This window comes from Moschus berezovskii, chromosome 28 (genome assembly GCF_049115385.1).
Source record: "Moschus berezovskii isolate FMDL1 chromosome 28, NW_MosBer_1.0, whole genome shotgun sequence".
Lineage (NCBI taxonomy): Eukaryota > Metazoa > Chordata > Mammalia > Artiodactyla > Moschidae > Moschus > Moschus berezovskii.
This window is the reverse complement of record NC_142487.1, coordinates 5,422,968-5,435,262: the sequence shown is the minus strand read 5'-3', so window position 1 is coordinate 5,435,262 and position 12,295 is coordinate 5,422,968. Positions and strand designations below refer to the sequence as shown.

General features: G+C 39.7%; 2 non-coding genes across 2 annotated transcripts; both read left to right on the top strand.

Moving 5' to 3' along the window:
• Window positions 1-1,583: 1,583 nt before the first annotated feature.
• Window positions 1,584-1,663, top strand: LOC129549952 (small nucleolar RNA U2-19). The gene has a single exon (XR_008684753.1). It is a non-coding gene; the product is annotated as a small nucleolar RNA U2-19 (small nucleolar RNA).
• A 139-nt stretch (window positions 1,664-1,802) lies between these two features.
• On the top strand, window positions 1,803-1,872 carry LOC129549951 (small nucleolar RNA U2-30). The gene has a single exon (XR_008684752.2). It is a non-coding gene; the product is annotated as a small nucleolar RNA U2-30 (small nucleolar RNA).
• Window positions 1,873-12,295: the final 10,423 nt, after the last annotated feature.

Sequence of the window (12,295 nt, the reverse complement as noted above, 5' to 3'; positions counted from 1 at the left end):
ACTGACCCTCTCCAACCCTGTAGTACTTTTCAGGTTCAAAGACGGGAACTGGGTCTCTTCTAAGGCAGGGGAATGGGTCTTCCACTTCCCTTGTTGTCACCAAACACACTTGATGGGGAAGGCACCTGTGTGATACATGTGGACCTGAATCACCGTGACTGTTACAAACAAACTTGCCCTGCCATCTTCTTGCTTTTTCCTGGCTTTCTTTCCTTAGCCTTGGAATATCATTTGCTATTTCCTCCTTTCTGGCAGACTAACCCTTCCTTCTTCTTCAGATCTCGGTTTAGTTAGACGTTCCTTGGTCACTCCCATCCCCTTCCCCAGGCTGGTTTCTATGGTTTACCATCGTCACAGTCCATCCTCACATTCTGTTATAATTACTTGCTAATTTCCCTCCATCCCCGGTTAGGACATTGGAATAATGTCCTTGTTCACTGTTTTGCCCCAGAAACCAAGGTGGATAGTGCGTGGCGTGTGGCAGACATGCAGGGTATCTGAACACAGGTCGAGCAGTGTCAGGCCTAGCTGGGGGAGGGACGTTAAAACCCATGCTATGATCCCAGCCCCCCAGGGATCATAAGACCCAAGGAGAAACAGTGTGTTCACGCTGTAAACGCAGCTTCAAGACAAGTCCCTTACCCCTCCTTCCCTCCAGATGGCTGCCCTAAACTCAGGACATGTTGACTGTGGTGTCACCAAGATGGACAGAGAGACAAAAGTATGGACTTCATCAGTGAAAATGCCTGAGTTACTTCTCGCTCCCTTTCTCTTCGCTTTTCCTCACTCCTTTCCCCCTCTCTTTTTACAGAACATATAAAAAAGATACAGGAAAGAATTATTGCCTTCGGCTTTTGATTTAACAAAATTTAATTTAGAGATTATTTTAAAATATTTGAAGACAATGTTAAAAAGCATTATTAATTTCAACATTGTAAAATGGATGCAACTACACTTTTATATGAGGTGAATAAAACTTTCACTTGAATAAGGATGATCACTATCATCAACAAACCTGCCTTCCCATTGGGCATTGAATATCACCAATGCTAACAAGATAACTATTAAGAAATTAATTATTTGTGTATCAGAGCAAGTGTCTCAGCCTTGGGTCTCAGTGGTTCCAGTTATTGGCTCAACATTCTGGGCACAAGTGGATTTTTGTTTTTGTTAGAGGTAATGACTTTGTCTCTTGTGTACAGATAATAGTATACATAAAAAATTATTCAGTGATAAAATTGATAAACAGTGTTTGTACAGCCCAGTTCCACTCATTACCTTATATTAATGGATTTTCATTCCATGTGTCTAGGATGTTATCTTTCTGCTTTCAGCTTTAAACTTGTGAGAAGATCTCTGTTACCTTCTGACAGTAACAGAAATGCAGGAGCTAGTGCAGGGAAAGGATGGAAAGAATAGGAGAACCCAAAAGCACATAATCTGTAGGCATTAAGATGCTGCCATCTTTGAATGACAATTGAATTTCTGGAAAAGCCGAAGTGTTTGTAGTATGAAAGGCTGGATTTTATTACATTGCCAATAACAGTTTTATAGCACAACTTGATTCTCTTAGTCTATAAAAGTATACCTACAGAAAATAGCCAAATCTGAGCATCCGAAGACCGCCCAGTCTACCTGATGCATGATCTCTGTAGTTCTGAGAAGCAAAAGAGTAATTTAAAATTAAGAGTGTGAAGGCTGTATGTGTGTGTGTGTAAAGTTGACTGGATAACTGAGGGTCTTATTGGTGGGTAAGTGAGAGTTGGCTGTGGGTGTGTGTGTATGAAAGGCTGATCAGTTCTGAGCAATGATGAAAAGGTTTTACTGCAGACCGTTTTAATTATGAAGTTTTCTACACTTGATTTGAGCTCAGGATTAAAACAAGTATACCTACAAAATATACATAGATAAATAATGTACATATACCTCATTCGACAAATTGACTCACTGGAAAAGACTCTGATGCTGGGAGGGATTGGGGGCGGGAGGAAACGGGGACGACAGAGAATGAGATGGCTGGATGGCATCAGCGACTCGATGGACATGAGTTTGAGTGAACTCTGGGAATTGGTGATGGACAGGGAGGCCTGGCATGCTGTGATTCATGGGGTCGCAAAGAGTCGACACGACTGAGCGACTGAACTGAACTGAACTGAACTGATATCATATATATGTATTAAATACATACAATTTATGTGTATATAAATGAAACTAAGGTAGCATAAGCACAGTATTATATACTTATAAAAATAAATTTTGCATTAAAGAGAATCCCATGAATTGAGTAAACACAATCTGAGAATTTCTAGATGTTGTGGTCCATCTCCAACTCTTACATCCATACATGACTACTGAAAAGATGATAGCTTTGACTAAACAGACCTTTATTGGCAAAGTGATGTCTCTGCTTTTTAATACACTGTCTAGGTTTGTCATAGTTTTTCTTCCAAGGAGCAAGCATCTTTTAATTTTGTGGATGCACTGTCTGCAGTGATTCTGTAACTTGACCTTTATCAAATTGAGCTTGCATTTTATTTTTCTGAGTGATACTTAAAGAATCACAAATAGATACTGAAGTTTGTTAAATGATTTTTTATGAACTTCCTAAACAAATTATTTTTGTTTCTTCAGACAAATTTTGGAGTAACTTGAACAATTTTCTAATGTTAAACCAACATTGTATTCCATGGTAAGCCCTCTTGATCAGACATATCCAAAATAGCATGCTGTACAAGTAATTGGAAAATATTCATTTAAACACACATAGAACTCATTTGTGAAAACTGACTTTGTTTTGAATCATAATTTTAAAGAATTACTATTATACACTCTATAATGGCAGTGCAATTGAATTTGAAATAAATGGTAAAGTGATAAGAAGAAACTTCATTTAGTTGAAAATTAAAAAATGCTTACACATAATTTAAACTAAAATTAGGAAATACTTTGTACAGAACAAAAATGAAAGTGCTACACATCAACATTTACATGATGTAGTTAAATTGACACTTTGTGGAAAATGTATAGCCTTAAATACTTTTATTACATTTTTCAGCTTGTGGATTTTAGATCAAGTAGATATCAAAAATTTCAGTTCAGTTCAGTTCAGTCGCTCAGTCGTGTCCGACTCTCCGCGACCCCATGAATCACAGCACGCCAGGCCTCCCTGTCCATCACCAACTCCCAGAGTACACTCAAACTCATGTCCACAGAGTCGGTGATGCCATCCAGCCATCTCATTCTCTGTCGTCCCCTTCTCCTCCCGCCCTCAACCTTTCCCAGCATCAGAGTCTTTTCCAGTGAGTCAACTCGTCGCATGAGGTGGCCAAAGTATTGCAGTTTCAGCTTTAGCATCAGTCCTTCCAATAAACATCCAGGATTGATCTCCTTTAGAATGGACTGGTTGGATCTCCTTGCAGTATAAGGGACTCTCAAGAGTCTTCTCCAACACCACAGTTCAAAAGCATCGATTCTTCGGCGATCAGCCTTCTTCACAGTCCAACTCTCACATCCATACATGACCACAGGAAAAACCATAGCCTTGACTAGACGGACCTTGGTTGGCAAAGTAATGTCTCTGCTTTTTAATATACTATCAAGGTTGGTCATAACTTTCCTTCCAAGGAGCAAGCGTCTTTTAATTTAGGCCTAAAGTATTTATAAGTGGTCCTACCATTTGCCATGGATTCTAGGGGAAATCTTCAGTTTATTTTTGTGTTTGTTTACTTAAGCCTCCATGGAGTTTGTCTACATAAGTGAACTTACCATGCTGTATACAAGAGTATATGTGTATATCAATTCTTAAGATAGCTGATGGTTTCAGAATTTATTTACTTTCCTGGACTAATGTTCTGCATTTGTATTTGGCTTCATACTTTTTCTTTCATTTTTGTAATCTCATAAATTTACTTAAAAAGTTATTCTATTTTCAATATTTTCTTTCAAACATATAAAAGTGATTTATAGTAGTAGGTGTCAGTAATTCCCATCTGCCTCACTACTAGAAATTTTTATCTATCTTATTATTTTTAAAATATACTCTTTCAGTTTAAAATATTATATTATTTCCATGATGATTTCATCTTTAAATGTAGTTCACAGTGTGATTGCATTTTCAGCAGGCTCTTCCCCCTCCTTTTTTAAAATTGCATTTCATTTTTATTGCATTGACAACATACTTTGGTTCGTATCAGAGAATCCCTTCAGTATTCATGGAAATGCTTTACACTATTATTGTTGGTCCTTTAATGGACCGGCACCTGGTGGTCCGGAGTTGACCGATGAGAAAGTCAAGGAGAGAGAAAGAGGCTGATATTCCTTGGTTTACGCAGAAAGCCAGTAAAGCCCCTGGCACGGGGCCTGCTCTGTTCACGAAGGCCTCAGGCACCCTCTCGATGGGGTGAAGGCACAGAGCGCCTTCTCGAGAGGGTCTTAGAATCCCGGGCAGGATAGTGAACACAGAGAGCCTCTATGCTCCAGGAATTAGCCTGAAAAAGAGAGAGAGAGAGAGAAAGAAAGAAAGCAAGACACAGGGACCAAAGCTCTGATGGAGCAAAGGCGTTTTATTCAACATTATGTAGGTATTTATGCTGTCTTACAAGACAACTACTTTCAGCAGAGATAAAATTTACAAGTTATCAAGGAAACCTGAGGTCATCCATATGAAAGAGAGAGAGTTGTAAATAGTCACTTTTACCATATAGTTCATAAAAAGGAAGAGGGTACTTATCACCGTATAGAAAAACTAATGAAGCAAATGCCTGGATTCCTCAGCCCCTGGGAGAGGCTTGCCTCTCCTCTTAATTCCTGAATATTCAGGAATTAAAAAGGAACAGAGAATTCCTGATAGATCCAAAACAGCACACAGGAAACCTCCTGTTAGATGTTTCCTGACATATTATGTTGTCCATTTTTATAAAAATTAATGATTCTCTGAAAAATATGTATTTTCTAATTGTTAGGTATGTAGTTATATATGTATAAAGCTTGTTCATCATGCACTCAAGGTCTTCTATCTGTACTAGTTCTTGACTGCTTGATCTATCAGCAGCACAGAGGGGTGCACTAATATTTCCCTATATGATTGTGGATGTGTGGATATCATCATCAATCTGCCGTGTTTCATTTGTGTATTTGGGGCTTTCTCTTTAGGTATCCTGCTGGGTTTTTGATAATTTTACTTGAAGGCAACTGCATCATTGATGCATTTGCTTACGCCTGTTGTTCCCTTTCCCTGTCATTTCTGGAATTATCTCTTAGAACCTCAGTTCCTCCATTTAAAGTGAATTTTTACATTCTGTCCAGTGTTTCTGGAGGTTTGAAGTGGGAGGGTTTTCACATTCAGTTAATATCTTGCCAAGAGGGCCTGAAGTTAATAGATTTTATTTAACCTATGGAACTGGGTGAGATCACCTGGGCAAGAGCGTATAAAATGAAGAGAAGTGAGCGGAGGGCTGATCCACAGGAAACTAATATTTAGAGGATGAATGAAAGTGAGGTAAACTGAGTATGACTTCCTTCTATCCCAGAATCTCTGCAAATTCTTCCCCTTAGAGGGCTCATAAATTTCCAAGTATGCCAAAAAGCAAATTAAACATAGGTAATAAAACAGAGGTCAGTCTTTTCACACAGAGTCATTTGTATCTTAACCAAATATATAGTATGGTAGGTAATAAGAACATTGGTAGATAGTGTGCATTTTGTGCTCAAAGACAGTTTGTTTTTTTCTTGTGTATAGAGAGGTACCAGAATCATTCTCCTTTTATTGAGTGTTAAATATAAGGAAAACTTTTATTGTTCTCATTTTATAAAAGTAATCTGATGTCTACTTTTATTCGTTCTATATTGAACCCTTTGGCAAAAGACAGCCTCGTCATTGTTTTCTGTCAATCTTCAGACAGGGGAAAAGCAGAAAGATTTCAAGCTGTATACTCTCTGAAAGAAAAAGCAATAGAGAAAATGGCAAAGACAGATAAAAGAAAATGAGATTTACAATGTCAGCTAAACTTTAGGGATGAGAAAACATGAAAAGATCCATAGTAGAGCAAGATTAGGGTAAATCCCGACAGTTCTGACAGTTTTCAGAGATATACCAAACTTCCTTGGCTAAAAGAAATTGACCAGAAATGTTAAGATAGTTTCTCTTACAATACTGTGTGAATGCTCTTGCAGTTTACAAGCTATAAAATCACATTGTGCAGAGGTGGGATCAAAAACAAAAAATTATCTAAGGATATAGAGTCAGTGAACAATGATGAGTAAGTATTTGAACTTCGGAGAGGGGTAAGGGGGCTACAATGCTGTCACTGAAATTTTTCTAAAGGGAAAATACCTATAAGTTGCTTCAGAAAAAAAGAAGGGAACTTCTTTGCAAAGGATGAGGCTTCAGATGAACAAATAACTTCTTCAACATAAATATATTAAACCCAACTTCATATGGTTCAGTTCAGTTCAGTTCAGTTGCTCAGTCGTGTCTGACTCTCCGCGACCCCATGAACCACAGCACGCCAGGCCTCCCTGTCCATCACCAACTCCCGGAGGTCACTCAAACTCATGTCCACAGAGTCGGTGATGCCATCCAGCCATCTCATTCTCCGTCGTCCCCTTCTCCTCCCGCCACCAACCTTTCCCAGCATCAGAGTCTTTTCCAGTGAGTCAACTCGTCGCATGAGGTGGCCAAAGTATTGCAGTTTCAGCTTTAGCATCAGTCCCTCCAATGAACATCCAGGATTGATCTCCTCTAAAATGGACTGGTTGGATCTCCTTGCAGTATAAGGGACTCTCAAGAGTCTTCTCCAACACCACAGTTCAAAAGCATCGATTCTTCGGCGATCAGCTTTCTTCACAGTCCAACTCTCACATCCATACATGACCACGGGAAAAACCATAGCCTTGACTAGACGGACCTTGGTTGGCAAAGTAATGTCTCTGCTTTTTAATATACTATCTAGGCTGGTCATAACTTTCCTTCCAAGGAGTAAGCGTCTTTTAATTTCATGGCTGCAATCAGCATCTGCAGTGATTTTGGAGCCCCCAAAAATAAAGTCTGACACTGTTTCCACTGTTTTTCCATCTATTTCCCATGAAGTGATGGGACCAGATGCCATGATCTTTGTTTTCTGAATGTTGAGCTTCAAGCCAACCTTTTCACTCTCCTCTTTCACTTTCATCAAGAGGCTTTTGAGTTCCTCTTCAGTTTCTGCCATAAGGGTGGTGTCATCTGCATATCTGAGGTTATTGATATTTCTCCCAGCAATCTTCATATGGTTAGTATTAAATAAAATGGCTGAATTATACTTAAAATATTTAATTCAAAATGTGTAAAAAAAGCAATCAAAGTTAGAAGCAAGTAAAAATATGTGTATTTCTTATATACATTTCAATTCAGTTCAGTTCAGTTCAGTCGCTCAGTCGTGTCCAACTCTCCGCGACCCCATGAATCACAGCACGCCAGGCCTCCCTCTCCATCACCAATATATCACTAGTGGGAAGCTGCTGCATAACACAAGAAGCCAAGTAAAAATATGTGTATTTCTTATATACATTACCATGTGTAAAATATATCACTAGTAGGAAGCTACTGCATAACACAAGAAGCTCAGCCTGGTGCTCTGTGATGACCTGGAGGGCTGAGATGGGGAAGGTGTGTGGAGAGGGAGGCTCAAGAGGGAGGGGATATGTGTATACTGATGACTGATTCATGCTGTTGTATGGCAGAAACCAACTCAATATTATAAAGCAATTATCTGCCAATTAAAAAAAAATATGCATTTCTGCCCAGTTATTATACTCCACTATCATCTCTGCAGAAAAGCAGTGTCCTGAACCTTCTATTTTTCTTAGCTTGACATCTAGCTGACGTATTTACTATTGAAATATTTGTTGGAACTGGGGAATTCTGCATTTAGAATCATGAACTGTTTATAATGATGATTTTCTTGAGTTATAACTCTGTGATAGCTAATGGACTGAGATGAGATTACTAAACCATCACTGATGGAGGCCAGTTAGCAGCCATGAGTTTAGAAGCAAAGCCTTTGTACATCCTGATCCCTCTACTAGATTGCTTTTCTAGCCACTTCTTCCACTAATACCAACTCTTCCTTTTCTTTTTTTCTTGCCACAGCATGTGGCATGTGGGATCTTATCCAATCAGGGATCAAATCCATGCCCCCTACACTGTAGGCGTGAGTCTTAACCACTGGACCACCAGGGAAGTTCCAAAACTCTTCCTTTGCCTTGAAGCTCAAATTTGTCTTCCCTACATCCCTTCTCACCCAGACAAAGCTTAGTTCTCTTTTTCTTTTTTAAAAAGATTTATTGAAGAATAGTTTATTTATAATGTGGCATTAATTTCTGCTGTATAGCAAAGAGACTCAGTTATACATATATATTGTTTTTCATATTCTTTTCCTTATGGTTTATCACAGGATATTGAATATAGTTCCCTGTGCTACACAGTAGGACCTTGTTGTTTATTCATCCTATATATGTAAAATAGCTTGGGATTAGCAGATGCAAACTATTTTAGTTCTCTTATATTGTCACTTGTCTTTCATAACTCTTATTCCCATTTGTGGTGTACTTCCTTCAGTTATTTGATGTATGCCTTTCTCCATCAGTGACCTCTCCGTCAGTGAGCTCCATAAAGCCAGTGATGAATGTTCTCATATTCCCAATCACTAGCATCAAGGCTGTCACATAGTAGGTGAAAACATTAATTGAATGAAATGAATGAAATACAGTCATTTGCATTGGGGTCATATAAGCTTGTACCTCTAATCTCTTATTTCTTCTCTATGACCCTTAACTCATCTTCCCTTTTTCATCAACTACTGTTCCATTTTTGGATGTCTCCATAGGTCCAAATTAAATATCTCAAAAATTTGTGCTTAAAAGATGATCCATAATTTTCTACTGCAAGCTGCTACTTAGTTTGTTACATTCATTTAGTCTCTTGAGGCTCTGGGGTATTTTTTCCCTGTAGAGAAGATTCATGAAGAAATTTTTATTAGATTTGATTTTACAAGGGAAAACAGTTCTGTTTGGTTTGCAAGAAAGCCGGTAGACTTGGTTTGATTAAAAACCTCTTTTAGAAAGTGCAGTAGCAAGAATGGAAAATGTAATAAAGCCAAAATCAGAGACATAACTTTATCCTTACTTTTTAGTATCACTGTAATTTCCCTCCTGGAGATTGCTTCATTGAAGTATAGTTCAATCTACTTTCTGTAACGACTGATTCAGGCCAAGATGGCCGACATGTTTTTGCAATGACTCAGCAGAGAAGGAGCATGTTACTGTTGGAAGCAAGATCACTCAGTCTCACAGGGTGGCAAAGGTAGTGCTGGAACTGACAGGGCTGAGTGCCAGGTTGACACTGAAGGCTGTGGGCACTACTAAGTCAGTTAGCTTCTTGGCTGACCACAAACCTCTGACAAAACTTGTTGTTTTCTGTTTGCATATGAAAAAGAACCTCAGTTATGTAAGTCACCCTGAGCTGCTGGGAGTAATGTCTGTGGTAGGCAGAATAATAGTCCTCCAAAGATGCCTACATCCTAATCACAATGACTTCGTCTCCTTTAAACAGTTAAAATCCCAACTCCCAATATGATGGTGTTAGGAGGTGGGGCTTTGGGGAAGTGATTAAGTCATGAGGGTGGAGCCCTCATGAAAGGGGTTACTGCCCTTATAAAAGAGACTTACAGAACTCCTTACCCTTCTGCCACATGAAGACACAGTGAGAAGGTGGCCATCTATGAACCAGGAGCAGGCTCTCACCAGACAACAAATCTGCTAGCACCTTGATCTTGGACTCCCCAGCCTCCATAACTATAAGAAATAAATGCTTGCTGTAAAATCTGCCAAGTCTTTTTTTTATAGCAGTGATATTTTTGCTATAAGAATGGAATAAGATACCCTATGAATGTTGCTTCATATGGCAAACAGACTTTGCAGATGTGATTATGTTAAGAACTTTTAAGATGCTGAGATTATCCTGGATTGACCAAGAAAGCCCAGTGTAATCACTAGAGTCTTTGATAATGGATCAGGGAGGCAGGAGGAGCATCACAGTGATGTGATTAGAGGACTCAACTGGCAATTTCTTATCTCAAAGATGGGGGGGCCACAAGCCAAGGAATATGAGCAGTCTCAGTTCAGTTCAGTTCAGTAGCTCAGTCGTGTCCGAATCTCCGCGACCCCATGAATCACAGCACGCCAGGCCTCCCTGTCCATCACCAACTCCCGGAGTTCACTCAAACTCATGTCCACAGAGTCGGTGATGCCATCCAGCCATCTCATTCTTGGTCGTCCCCTTCTCCTCCCGCCCCCAACCTTTCCTAGCATCAGAGTCTTTTCCAGTGAGTCAGCTTGTCGCATGAGGTGGCCAAAGTATTGGAGTTTCAGCTTTAGCATCAGTCCTTCCAATGAACATCCAGGATCGATCTCCCTCAGAATGGACTGGTTGGATCTCCTTGCAGTCCAAGGGACTCTCAAGAGTCTTCTCCAACACCACAGTTCAAAAGCATCAATTCTTCGGCGATCAGCTTTCTTCACAGTCCAACTCTCACATCCATACATGACCACGGGAAAAACCATCGCCTTGACTAGACGGACCTTTGTTGGCAAAGTAATGTCTCTGCTTTTTAATATATTATCAAGGTTGGTCATAACTTTCCTTCCAAGGAGTAAGCATCTTTTAATTTCATGGCTGCAATCAGCATCTGCAGTGATTTTGGAGCCCAAAAAAACAAAGTCTGACACTGTTTCCACTGTTTTTCCATCTATTTCCCATGAAGGGATGGGACCAGATGCCATGATCTTCGTTTTCTGAATGTTGAGCTTCAAGCCAACCTTTTCACTCTCTCTTTCACTTTCATCAAGAGGCTTTTGAGTTCCTCTTCACCTTCTGCCATAAGGGTAGTGTCATCAGCATATCTGAGATTATTGATATTTCTCCCAGCAATCTTGATTCCAGCTTGTGCTTTCTTCCAGCCCAGCTTTCCTCATGATGTACTCTGCATATAAGTTAAATAAGCAAGGTGACAATATACAGCCTTGACGTACTCCTTTTCCTATTTGGAACCAGTCTGTTGTTCCATGTACAGTTCTGACTGTTGCTTCCTGACCTGCATACAGGTTTCTCAAGAGGCAGGTCAGGTGGTCTGGTATTCCCATCTCTTTCAGAATGTTCCACAGTTTATTGTGATCCACACAGTCAAAGGCTTTGGCATAGTCAATGAAGCGGAAATAGATGTTCTTCTGGAACTCTCTTGCTTTCTCCATGATCCAGTGGATGTTGGCAATTTGATCTCTGGTGCCTCTGCCTTTTCTAAAACCTGCTTGAACATCTGGGAGTTCACGGTTCACATATTGCTGAAGCCTGGCTTGGAGAATTTTGAGCATCACTTTACTAGCATGTGAGATGAGTGCAATTGTGTGGTAGTTTGAGCATTCTTTGGCATTGCCTTTCTTTGGGATTGGAATGAAGACTGACCTTTTCCAGTCCTGTGGCCACTGCTGAGTTTTCCAAATCTGCTGGCATATTGAGTGAAGCACTTTCACAGCATCATCTTTCAAGATTTGAAATAGCTCAACTGGAATTCCGTCACCTCCACTAGCTTTGTTCCTAGTGATGCTTTCTAAGGCCCACTTGACTTCACATTCCAAGATGTCTGGCTCTACGTCAGTGATCACGTTATCGTGACTATCTTGGTCATGAAGATCTTTTTGTACAGTTCTTCTGTGTATTCTTGCCACCTCTTAATATCTTCTGCTTCTGTTAGGTCCATACCATTTCTGTCCTTTATGGAGCCCATCTTTGCATGAAATGTTCCCTTAGAATCTCTAATTTTCTTGAAGAGATCTCTTGTTTTTCCTATTCTGTTGTTTTCCTCTATTTCTTTGCATTGATTACTGAGGAAGGCTTTCTATCTCTCCTTGCTATTCTTTGGAACTCTGCATTCAGATGCTTATATCTTTCCTTTTCTCCTTTGCTTTTCACTTCTCTTCTTTTCACAGCTATTTGTAAGGCCTCCTCAGACAGCCATTTTGCTTTGTTGCATTTCTTTTCCATGGGGATGGTCTTGGTCCCTGTCTCCTGTACAATGTCACGAACCTCCGTCCAGAGTTCATCAGGAACTCTATCTATCAGATCTAGTCCCTTAAATCTATTCGTCACTTCCACTGTATAATCATAAGGGATTTGATTTAGGTCATATCTGAATGGTCTAGTGGTTTTCCCTTCTTTCTTCAATTTAAGTCTGAATTTGGCAATAAGGAGTTCATGATCTGAGCC